Genomic DNA, 13,631 nt, shown 5'->3' with positions numbered 1-13,631 from the left:
GGATAGTCTCGGAAACAGGGAAGAGAGTGGGGAGAGACATGCAGGAAATGGTGCCACAGGCCGGATTCAAACGGGGCCACCCGCGTACATGGTGTGCGCCTTAACCACTCGACTACTGGCACGCCCCGTGCAGCAAATACTTTTGTTCGAAATCTACATTTACATCGATCACCCAGTCCTTTGTTCCGTCTAGTGTTAAAGACCCTGTAAAGTGAAATACAACGTTTTGGTTTAACACTCTAGATATGTTGGAATATTGTTGCTACTATTGATGTGAAAACACTGAGAGCTACATGTGACTGAATTCTGGATTTAGACCATTAGAAGTTTTTCACCTCTTTTCTGGCTGGGTTTAATTTGGGCAGGACCAATATGTAGACTCATGATGTCACGAGTCCACAGTGGGGAAATGACCCCGCCCCTCTAACTCTACATTATAAAATCACAGAGCAGCTCATCTCAGTACAGTCTGTTGTTAGCTGATGTCACTGCCTTTACTGAAAGTTAACAGTCAGGTAAATGATGTGTTTTTGTTCATTCAACATTCAGACTGTAACATTTTTTAAATTTGAGAAGATCTTATATCTCCTGAGTGGGCGTGGCTTCAGCTCATTTAACAGACACACCCACACCATCCTGGAGCTGATTTTACAGCCTAATTTTTCATGATTTTGATGCTTGATTTTATAAACTTAGAGATGTTTTATTTGACTGAAATTTTATTTAAAGGTTCACAGTGACATAGTTCACAGTCATACAACCTAAATACAGATTTATTTTCACTTTACAGGGTCTTTAAGAAATATCAGTAATTGCTGGTACAGCCTGTGACGTACACATGTAGCTTGAGACAAAAAAAATATTAAACAAAAAACAGGCAAAATATAAAGCAACACAGCAAACAACCTAATATCTCCCTATTTAAAAAATAAAAACAACATAAAATGCAAATTAAAATATGTGCATTTTTTAGCTGCACAACATATTTATGATTATGATTTGAGTATGCTGTCACTCTGTTTTTAATAAAAAGCCAGTGCAGACTCGTGCAAAATCCTGACTCATGTTCGTGAGTGAAGGATCACAAAATCGCTCATGTAAACACAGAAAGTGACGTTGCAATGGAGTCTGAGCAGGACGCTTAAATGCACATTTGTTGTCGGTGTTTTCTACTTCTACAGGTCCATGGCGGGGACAGTCTTTAAAATGTATTAGCAGCGGTAATAGCTTCAACCCTCTCAGCTTTCACATTCAGAGGCTTTTCAAAGACAGCATGTAGACGCGGACGACGAGAAGAGGCCAGTGGACTCTTCTTCTTCTGTGTGTTTTAATGTGCCAGCTACTTCCTCCTCTTCGTTGGTAGTTTAATACAAATACAAACACTTACTGGCATAACTGACATCTGGATTGGCCGTAAAAACTGTTATTTGTATTTTTTTTTCCTCCCATGTTTCTAAAAGTTAGGACGTATTCGTCATGGGACTGCATGCACCAAACGTTAAACCCCAAACAAAGAATTAAAAAAAAAACGCTACACCCCTAGTTCATACACAAAGTCAGTAATTCCCAAGCTGGGGTGGGGCACCCCTAGGGGGGTGTTGATGTCGAAATTAGATGTAGGTGTAGTTTTTAAAATCATGATTAGAAACATAATGTTGAACAGCGTATTGGTGGCCACTCTTAAAGATTATTAAAAATACAGAGGATCTGTTAATTTTTGAGAAAAAAGTCAAAATTTTTGAGAAAGAAAAATTGTAATTTTTATTATTTTAAAACTGTATTTTTAAAACAAACCAAACACAGGATTTCTGAGAGATAAAAAAATGAAATTTGGAAATTAAAAAAAAAATCATCAAACTTGATTTGATAAACAAGTTTTTATTGTCATTAAGTTACAACATTGTAAAGTCAAAAATCTGCGAGAAACCAAAGTTGAACAGCGGTTGGATAACCCCAGTCATAGCTGATCTTTTCTAATTTGCAGTAACTGCAGCATAATCAGTTTTATCAGCTGCAAATAAAACACTAAGTTTAAGTTGCTGGGGTTGCTGGTGCACAAACAAGCAGGAAATGTGGCGGCCCATCCAGGAACTTGTAGAAAAAATGCACTGCCAATGAGTGTTTTAGTGGAGTGTTTCAGAAATACCAGCTCATGGGTATGTAGTTCCCACTATGGCATAGGTCACTATTGCACAGATCCAAAACAGAGGTGTACACCAGACTTTAGAAACAAGGATGACAGTCAGGAACATGCTGTAAAGTGCTTGTTTTTCTAAAGGTGCTCCTGTGAGTCATGGGTGCATCTGAGGCCAGCGGACTGAACATTAACAAATAAACTTCGCACAGATGACTGCTATCTGTCGAAGAATGGTGAGTGAGCTGAGGGTCGCTGCTAAATTTAGACATAAGCATTGAGCGCTGTGCCAGGGAGGCCTGGCGGTCAGCAGAGCCACACTCTAAAATAAACACACGCTTGTACTGAAATGATCCAAACAGAAACACTCATCCATCCAAGCCAGCCTTCATTAAAGTGGTCCACCCAAGCTCTAATTATAGGATTATGGCGCAGTCAGCGGGACAAACAGCGAGGGCCTCTGGCTGAATGCAGCTGCGCCAAAACACACTGATCACTGCACCTAGTGACCCAGGTATCCACCCACAGGCGCTCGCTCTCCTGCATAAACTCCAAACACTCATTTACACAGAGCTCGTCTTTCTCTGCCTCTCTGCAGGACGCTGAACTCTCAGAGTCTGAACCGGCACACACAGGACCTATACCTGGGTAAGTATAGTGCTCACCGTGTGCCTCCAAAACAGACTTAAAAATAACCCCGAGGTGAAGTGGAGAGGGGAGTAGCACCATGGTCTGATCGCAGAGGGAAGCAGACAGAGTCAGGAGAACTCTTCTCAATAACAACTTATTATAGCCACAGACAGTCTGGGCTTTTAAGATGTTTTAAGAGATGACCCTAGGGAGTCTGTATCACCACTTAAGAGCCCGATTCGAAGGGGAACATGCAGCCTTTCCTTCAGTTTGTCCTGCTTTTAGGTATCCTGCAGACTGCTTTATCATGCACCTCTTTTTGTGCAAGTATCTTTATTCTTTCAGTACTTTTTAAATTCTGTCTGGGGTTACATTTATGTATCAATTTCCAGATTTTTATGACAAAAAAATATGACTGCAATTTTAGTAAGTGCCGACATCAAGGTTTGCCAGCTTCACAACTGGAAATCAAAGTTTAGGGAACTTTTCCCTCAATAAAATTCTTTCTTTATTTATGGATCAATGCAGATATAGCTATGCAAAATCTTTCAGCAAGAATTTGTTGTTAGAAGGGTTGTGGTTGCATAGTTTCAAGTTGAATCCTTCCATTGTGTGTTTGAGGGTAGTGAGAGCTAAAGTAATCAATCACACTAGACTTAATTCAGTCCCGGAGCCCATCGGCTCTAATCTAACAACGACATAGCCTCTTATTCTTTTGTTTTTTAAGGCAAATGTGACATTAATGAAGAGATATGACATTTTTAAAGCTAAATATATCACTAAATGTATCAGTTAGACTATCTAGTTTTTAAGAAAGTGAAGTCAAACTTCCTCTGGGTTTGTTGTTCTCAGCTCTGTGACCACACTGCTGGGATGACACTTCCTTCAGATTGTTTATGTTGCACCGGTTGCATCGGTCATGGATATCCATTCAATGAAGCTCCTACTGCACAGCTTTTGTGCTTACATTAATGCCAGCGAGAGTTTGTAACTCTTCAGCTATGGAATCAGCAGAGCATTGGCGACTTTGTTGCACCTTGCACCTTAGCAGTCTTTGACCTTGCTCTGGGTTTTATGTGGTCTTCCACTTCATGACTGAGTTGCTGTTGCTCCTTAATGCTTCCACTTTCTAATAATATCACTTACAGTCAACTGTCTTATTGCAAAGCTGGCACCCGTCACAGCACCATGCTTGAAGTCACTGAACTCTTTAGATTTTTGTATCACAAATGTCTGCAAAGGAGATAACTGTGACAACCTGAGTGAAACCCCTGATTTCAATAACTAACAGGTGTGGCCAAATACTTTCGTCTGAAAAATGAATGTTTCATCAATGTTTTTAATGTATTCAATTTTATTTTTTGTTTGTTTTTGTCTGAGTGAATCGCTCCCTCTCTAGATGTTAGTCCAGCCTACACATGGGAAAGAGAAATGGCCCCACCCACTCAGGTTTTTTGTAGGTCAGTGTTACTTAACCCTTCCAAACAAAGGAGCTAAATTGTTGGAAATTGCCCTTGCAAGAGCCACAAGCTAAGCTGTGAAAAGTGGCAAAAAAGGGTTGAAGTGGCAATTTTTGGGCGAAAATTGTGGAGAAAAGTGGCAAAAAATGGCACAGAGTGACAAAAAAAATGAGTAACGTGGCAAAACAGGTCAAAAAGTGGCAAAAAATTAGTGAAAAGTCACTGAAATGGGTAAGAAGCAGCAAAAAGGGTGGGGAAAATCAGCAAAAATCAGACATTTACTGGTAAAAGGCAGATTAATTGGGTGAAAAGTGGCAGAACATGGCAAAAAGGGGTAAAATTGCAAACAGCAAAAAGGTGGGCAAAAAGCAACAAAAATGGGATAAAAGTGGCAGAAATGGATTTAAGGTTGCAAAAAATGGGGGAGAAGGGGCAAAAAACAAAAGTAAGGGTAATGGAAATACACAGAGAGAAAATACGGGTTGACAATTAAGTTTTTAAATAAAGCCTACTGTGTAAGTGAACTGACTTGTTACTAGAAATGGATCATTTCTGAGGTCAAAGTTTCCCTTTTTAAAGGTTTTCTGGGGGAATAATAATTCAAATGAAGACACAAAACAGCCACATGTGGCCACGCGTTGAGTAACACTGCTGTAGGGAAAAATGGCATCGTTACAAACCAAAGAAAAGACTGGTCTGAAATACTTAGAAGAAGTAGAAACAGAGTCATCTTTGGGCTGTATATCTGAATAGAGATCAGTCCTACAAGCCTGTTTTCAACATTATGTTCAAAGCCAGAAAAAAGAGATTTTTATAATCGAAACAGGACATGTAGAACTGTGACAATCACAAAATGTTTATCTTTGCCATGGTAAAACCACCCTGATATGCCATATAGACTATTTAAAATATCCATTGCATGTGTCTCACATCCGTCTGCTCAGCTGCCCATGGTTTCAGTTTAGGAACGGAAGAACCTTCGTAAAAAGGGTGATTGGACGAACGTTCTGTCTGTCTCACTCTTTACGGGCCATCAAAGTGACACATCTGGCAGAGCATCAGGACAGCAGCTGTGAATATATCATTGTGAACTATCAGTGGAACCAGTGATGAAACAAACGAATGCTGAGGTTCATCAGGGGAACAGCAAATGTGGTCTGATGCGATAGCTTATTGCTATGTCAGACCCCATTGTTTACCAGCTCACAGTAAAACTAAACCCAGCCTATATTTGCCACCTCCATTGAAACCTACCGTTCTGTTGCTGTATCTCATGCATGTTTTGTGCTGCTTGCTTGTGATGGACCATCATTATTCTCTGCCATCAGCTGTGCGTTCTCTCTCCCAAGCCCCGCCCCCCACGTGCTTTTCCTTTCCCCCATCCTTGTAACGCTGTGGCCCCACTAGACATTTCTACACGCTGCTCATCTCTGACCACCTCTGTGGCTTACTTGTTTTTAAATGAGGACTCTTGTCTAGAAAATTGCACTTTGTAATAAGTAGAAAAATCATAAACCGCTGTTTTGGTTTCATGGATGAATTTCACACATTGAGCTTCCTTTAAGATCGGCTCGCTTAAATATAGATATGTCTATTTAATTAGTGCATGATTTACTGTGTACTTACTTATAATTGGCAATGAAAAGGCAGTATGAAGCTGCAGTTATCATCACTCTGATTGTGATGCACTAATGAGAACCAAAGAGCCTACTTTAGTTTCCTGATTTGTTATGATTACTCATGAGGGAATACAAAGTAATTTCTGTAGATACACTAATACTGATGTAGCGCAGCTGATCTGTAAGGAGCTGCCAAGTGTTTGTTTTAAGCCCCTAGGCATCATCTCAATGAACAATGAGTCCTCTGTGATTTTTATATTCCTTCTAAATGATGTGCCAATTATTTTTTATCAACTACTTCCACTGTTGTAAGAGAGAAAGAAGGAATGATCACACAGAGATCACACGTCTCTAATATGCAATTAAGCAGAATGTCAGCGTTGCTTTATGCCGACATCTACAAGTGATAATTATGAGGACAGGGCTTGGATTTAAAGATTACCAGGGAAAAGATATAAAAGGGATAAAGAAAGAATACCAATTGTATTAAGAGGAGGAGTGTATGAAATGAAAGAGCACAAGTCATCTGAAACGTCTAATGCTAATAGTGTTTTATGCAGAAATAATGGTCATGACAGTTTCTGTGTTTCTGTTTGCACATCTGGAGTCTGAACACAGAGATGAAGAGCAGCTCAAAGAGGAGAAGGGTGGAGGAGACAGAGAGCAGCGTGAGTCTTATTGGGGCCAACAGAGGGCATTGTTATCTGTAATATCCATTCAAATGTGCCATATCAGATGCAGCGGGTGCAGCGCTGCTCAGGGATGGAAATTAGTCTTGTTCCCCACTCAGCTCTGGTCACGCCAAGGGCAAATACAGACAAATGAATTTACTCAGACAATACATATGGAGTGCTGGCGATTCAGAGAGATGTATGAGCGGCAGGAACAGTGCAGGGCTGTGGAAGTAGAGAGGTCCATGCCTCAGTACGCCCTCACTTACTTTCCTTACAATAATAAACAACCGTCAGCATTATATTTCCAGGCTGCTTCAGGGTGACTTTCACATTTTATTTGCACTTAATGTATATTTCTTTAGTATTTCACATTCTGCCCAAAGCTGCCATGGTAGTGAAAATGTTCCAGAGTTCTTTACTTGACTGTGATGATTATACAAATGAGTATTAAGTGACAGGGGTGTGTAAAGAGGGGGCAAGGGTGGCAAAAATCACTGAAATCTGTTCGGCTACCACAGCTTTTTTGTTTCTAACACTTGTTTGTGATAATCAGGGCCTGATAAGTTAACAAAAATCAGCCTTGTCTTTGGGCAGGATTTTATAAAAAATGATGTCTGGAAATCTCCCAAGTCCTTTTTTCTGCAGAGAATACGGCACTTGATGGGCTTTTGAGCATATGTTCTGGCTGTGTGTGGTCTAGTTGGCTAGTTGTTGGGGGTCTTGGGTGAGAAACAAATGGGTCAGTCATTAGCAGAGGCATTAGTGTAATCATATTTCTGACCTGCACAAAAAAAATCCATAGAATGTTCTAAATTCCTTGTAAATGTTCCTTCCTAAAATCCACCCAAATTCCCTAAGATTTCAACTTAAAATGTCTGGGAAAATTCTTCGAGTATCTCATAAAAACTACCCCAAAATTCACTCAATTGTTCCCCAGTGCTCAGTAAAACTTCATCATAAAGCCTACAGAGCAAGTGGGCGAGGGCGTACACCACAGTCAGGGCAAAACCTAACCTTGCAGCACTGATGGATCCAATCAGATTCAGGCAGATCCATCTTGAAAAGCTCCAATCTGAAATGATTCTGCCCGGTCTCAGAATTGATGGGCCAATCAGCACCATTGATGAGAGCAAGGTAGAAGCAACATGTATGGTTCAGTTGTACTGAAAACTGGTAAACAGCAGCCGCCAGTGACACAACTAGCTTGAATTTAGCTACAGCTACAGTCTTTCATCAGAACTCAACACCATTTCTTCATACAGGAAGAGAAAACAACACTGACAGTTTTTCTCAGTGGAAAAAAAATGTTTTTGCGCTTCATCTGTTTGGAGAAGAGGTAAAGAATGATAGTGGCTAATGATGTATCTTGATGACATTGGAAATGAGGGATACCTCAGTGTCCTTTCGAGAATAAATAAAGGTTTGAATTGAATTGAATTGAATGTATGTTATACATATTACCTCTTGGGGCTGTGTCTGCCCACTACGTCATTATCTCTTGCCACTCTGTGAATAAATGTGACACATGGAATGTTTGTGTATGGATCTGAAATACATGAAAACAGTCTGTCTGGTTGTCAGGTTAGGCAAAACTATCTCGAGGGAATGCTGTGGACGTGGACCCTGTAGAAATTCCGTGTTACTGGGGCCTCTTGACATAATGCTAACCCAGGAAAGACAGTCTGGCTGCAATCCTTAGATCTCAGACGCCCCCTCTTGTAGACCATTACTTTCAGTGCCTTAATTTGCTGGTACCACATATTTCCAGCTTTAGGTTTCTTTTTTTTTTTAAATTCAACTTTATTCATAAACAAAGTCTGTCAGTTACATTCCTGAAATAACCACATTGCAGAAATTACAGTCTAAGCAACATTTCATAAATGACAAAGGGAAAAAGGTCTAATCTGGTACTCAATTATGTATAGACCCGGTTTAGAGGTAGATGCACAAAAGGCGGCTCACTTGTGTTTCGTTAGCTTTCGCAAAAGCTAACAAAGATACTCTTTGCTACGTAGTTAACATTACTACGTAAGCCAATATAGCTAAGTTAGCTTTAGCTGTATGAGCTTTTGCAGACATTGCTAAAGGTAATGTAGCTACATAAGCCACACGATAATTTAGCTGTGTAGCGAACATTAGCTTCGCAGCTTTGTTAGTATATCAGTGAGTTTTAGCTTTGGCCCTGTTAGCTATGTAGCTCAATTATCTATGTAGCCTACACTGCTAACAGAGCAATGTAAGCTACACTTGCTACTTGAAATGTTTAAAAGGAGGATGAGCTTTTGTCCTGAAAGCAGAGTGCTTTATTAAATGTTATGTAATTTGGTTTTGCAGGTCAGATTTTGTTCCTTTTGACTTTGTTATCCTAACCCTTACCTTAACCCTTACCCAGGGATCAGGAACCTGTTCTGTTTAAACAGCCAATTTTGCGCATACTCCCTTCCAGAAAATCCTTGAAGATCTGCAAAACACATTAAACCTCACAATGAGGGTGATGCAGTTAATGAAGTCTTAAGAATTGAGCAATGGTATGTGGCCATCAGTTGATATGTTTCATAACACTGATAACTCTCCAGATAGTCATGTTATTTTACTCTTACTTGGTATTTGAATCATATTTTTCATTTTGATGAATTTATGGATTTAGAATTACAGTCGAAACAACTGTGTGAATATTTCATTATTTTAATCTACAAGTGCTTTAATCAGCCAGCCATTGTTGTTTACTTCTATCATCCATTTTACTTTATTCAGTCACACACACTCGTAACACTTACCAGAGGTGTGGACTCGAGTCACAATTTTGATGACTTTGGACTCGACTTGACAATATCATCAAAGACTTGCAACTTGACTTGGACTTTGACATCAATGACTCGGGGCTTGACTCCGACTTTAGTCCGATGACTTGAAAATACTTTTCAGAGATTTTCAGTGAGTGTGTTGAGTAAAATGTGCACCCATTCAAAATATTCAACTAACGCAGTGATACTTAACCCACGGCTCCCGAGCCGCATGTTGCTCTTTATAGAAACCAGTTGCGGCTCTTGGCTTACTTTTAACAAATCTTCCTGAAATCCTCCACAAATATAAGTCCACACAAAAAAGTCAGACTTTAACTTCCACACTCAAATGAAAACTTTTATATTATTACTGTTGGATGCGCACTGGACAGAGGAATGTGCGTAAAAGAGTGCAGAGGAAGTCCGCTGGTGGCGCGTGTCTTCATTAAGTTAATTCATAGAGGTGTGCTGTCTTGTGTTCACAGCGGAGTTTCTAATGCCCCCGTTTTAACAAATTTCCTCAGTCACTCCTTGCCGATGCTCTCCCATACTCGTATTCGATGATGACTTTTGCCATGCGCATCATCATCAATGAGCCAAACACACACAGATCACATTTTGAAATAATGTAAAACTGAGTAAAACTTGTCCAAACGTGGGTGTTTTATTTGATCTTAAACGTACTAATGATAAATACTGTCAAAAGGGCAGAAACAGAAAAATGAGAGCAACAAACTGGCAGGACGGAATGATTTGTGAGGGGGAGCTGCAGGTGTGAGGCAGGGCTGGTTTAAGCCATTTGAAGGCCCAGACCAACATGAGGACCCTCCCCCTTTAGCTAAAAGCAATAATAATGAGAGGGAAAAAATAGAAAGCATAACTTTGAGTTAACAGAGTCACAGAACTACAATAAATGTCCAAATATGAAATATACCCAAACAGACACCCATGATTCATCAGCTCTTTTTTTTTGTTGTTTATTCACTAGGAGGCAGTCATTGTGTTCACATAACTTGAGCTCTTATAACTTAACACATAACACATAACTTGAGGTTAAGAACTGGTTATAACACCTTAAACCTAATGTTGACCAGTCAAACATGTTCACTTACAAACACACATAAACCCTATATATCCACTCATACACCTACACATATACACACACTCACCACACAGACACACACACTCACATTAGATGAGTTAAAATGACTGTACAACGTCCTCATAAGTTCATTTGTTGTTGCACCGCTTAGCACTGATTATATCCTGAATGCTATGTCAGAACTCTTTTTCTATGTGATTAAGTTCAGTCACACTGGTCTTATTTTATTTAAAAAAATAAAACAATTCAAAATGCATTGATTGTATTTGTCAAATTTAATAGATTTTTACATTGTTAAAATGGCATTTTATTTGGTAAACAGTGCTTATGACTTGTAAAGACTCGAAGATTTCAAGCCTATGACTTTGGACTTGACTCGACTTGTCTTTACTTGAGACTTGACTTGGACTTGCACGTCTTTACTTGAGACTTGACTTGAGACTTGGGATTAAAGACTTGAGACTTACCCGAGACTTGCAAAACAATGACCTTCTCCCACCTCTGACACTTACTGTCAGACAGAGTTAATATTGTAGTAGACTACTGTCCATCTACAGATGAAACCTTCTCTACTTCATTTCCTCTCTTTATCTGAAGGATGTCAGTCAGCACCATGGACAGCACCACGTTAACACACATGCTATTTTCAGCACAAACATCAACAATCTCATCTTTTGCAACACTAATGCTCACTCATACACTGTACCTTACATTCATTACACCCCAAAATATTTAAATCATCATCAAATTCATAAGTCTTCTCAATAATAATGAAGACTTCACAGCCACAGAGTAGAGAATAATAATAAAATTTGAGCCTTCTTGTTTATTTGGCTCAACAGCCCACTACAGATCCTTTGGCCTCCTTCTCTCTTTCTTCACCTGACTGATGCTGTTCAGCGTTAACTCATCTTAGTTTTTCATTCTCTTGTTAATGTTCTCACCAGTCTCCGCTGACATCAGGCTATTTTAGCCTCTTAGGCTCGGATGGACGCACCGGCTTAATTTAAGATAATACTTCATTATCTGATTGCTGGGAAATTTGTCTTACATCACCAGCTCATTGATCATCACAATAAAATCACATCACATGTGAAAAAAGCATATCACTATAAACAGCATTAAAAAGTTAAAGGTAATATGAATCTGTTAGACTTTTGCTGATCTTATCAAAGCTGATCATCTTTTTCACATTTCCCTCTTGCTGTGCTAAACTAGATTGTAGATATTAAAAACTAAACCTGTGTGATGAGCACAAAACCCCTGCATCAGGTGTCACTCATGACCTCGTCCTGACCTTTGTTTTCCAGACACCAAAGCACCAATATGTTCTGCACCATAGACGTACAACATGATGCACATTTAACCCCTTAAAGCCTGTTGTATCATATTTGATACATACTTTTATGATACCTCTATCTAATCAATATGATCATAAATTACTAAAAAAACTTCTGAATACAATCTGAAAAATGATAAAAATGCCCTCAAGTGGATTATCGGGTACCAAAAACACCTAATGCATCAAATGAGATACAAAAAATATATATCTTAAATTTTATTGAAATATTGATTTCTTGCATTTCAGTAGAAGGTGAAACAAACATTTCAAAAATATATATATATAATTTTCTGGCTATAATTTGTGTTTTCAGACTTTTATGGGTTAAGATGATAAAATTTATATTTTTAAAAAGGTAAAAGTGAGTGAACACAGCTTTACATTTTACACATAAAATATGCAAAACTATCTCAATTAAGCACAAGAGAAAAAAACATGTTAAAAAAAAGTTTCCTGTGTTTAATTTTTCTGGCACAGCTGCAGAGAGCCCCTTCGAAGGGGCAAATGTGCCGAATGCGGCTCCAGAGCTGCAGGTTCTCGACTCCTGCCCTAAGTATACTGAAAGTTTAATCTGATTTTATTTTGAAAGTTTTATTGTGCATTTCTGTACTTACCAGTGCAGTGCCTCATGGTATCGGTCTGTCAGAGGAGGCGTCTGAGAGCTACAGTCAGCAGCAAGACCACTCTTGCCCCAGGTGCCCCTCCTCAGATCAGAGTAGCTAAGGAATGAAATTTGTGTCAGAAATATTCAAACAAAACTTACTGAGACCAAAAAAGCATTTAAGAAAAAAAAATGTGATCAAGCACTATTGAAACTATTGTTAAAGCAGGTTTATTTGTCAGTGCAGTACTAGATGTTTTGTTTTTCTGTATATATACCTGTAGTACCTTTTATGTCTTTTCAGCCACTTCAGGTGTCGTTTCTGTTTTTAAAAAAACAAGACAGGTGTCATCAACTAGTCTGTTAGCTCAGCAGTTGTGTAGGCGACTGTCCCTCAGGGGCCCCAGGTTTGCTTCCTGCTGAGTTCATAATTTTCAATGTCTACGTTTTTTTTTCTCTTATTTTCAGGAATAACTAACTGCTAAATAACTACTGAATTATGAACAATTCGCACAAAAGTCAACAGTCTAAGCCTCCTGTGTTCACTGGCCAGACTGGTTAACTAGACTGAATTCTTCAGCTCTCGTTTTTTGCGGGTTCGTCTGAATTGGTTGGTTGGTTACTGCTTAAACAGCTCATTTCCTGTCACAATTTTTCATGCATCTCAGCAGTATCAGAGGTGGAGGCTTTTATTGTGGAGCTCTTTCCGGAATTGGAATTGGAAGTTAGCTTGGCGTTATGAGAGCCACCTTAGTTAACTAATCTGATCATTTGAGCTTTTTATTCTGAAAACTTGCACATTCCTTGTCTACTGTAATGAATTATGTGGTGGACCTGCCTCTGGCAACATGGCGGCAACGGCAACGTCCGGCCAGCCAGCCAATCTCACGTTGCATATTATGTCTATGCTCAGTGATACGTGGATTTGGATCATAAATTGATTCATTTAACTTAATTTTCTGTAATCGCTGTGCTTGTTAGTCCGAAAACTCACAAATTTTTTGTCTACTTGTATCTCCTTATCTGGCGGATCTGCCTGTAATAATATGGCGGCGATGCATGAAGAAAACAACGAAGAAGACGTTCATTTCAAGTAACTTCCGCTATTAGAAGATGAGATGTGGCGGCAATCGTCTGACTTCTGGTGTGAAGTTGGGGTCCTTGGCTGCTTCCAGGTACTCCTGACTTTTTCGCTTGGATGGTTTTTTTTTTTGTATTCAACTGCTTATTTTTGTTTGATACTGAATCAGTTTTGTTTGAATCTTTCTGACTCAAATTTCATTCCA

The sequence above is a fragment of the Cheilinus undulatus genome, linkage group 20, assembly GCF_018320785.1.
Source record: "Cheilinus undulatus linkage group 20, ASM1832078v1, whole genome shotgun sequence".
Taxonomy (NCBI): Eukaryota; Metazoa; Chordata; class Actinopteri; order Labriformes; family Labridae; genus Cheilinus; species Cheilinus undulatus.
Note: the sequence above shows the minus strand (reverse complement) of the source record.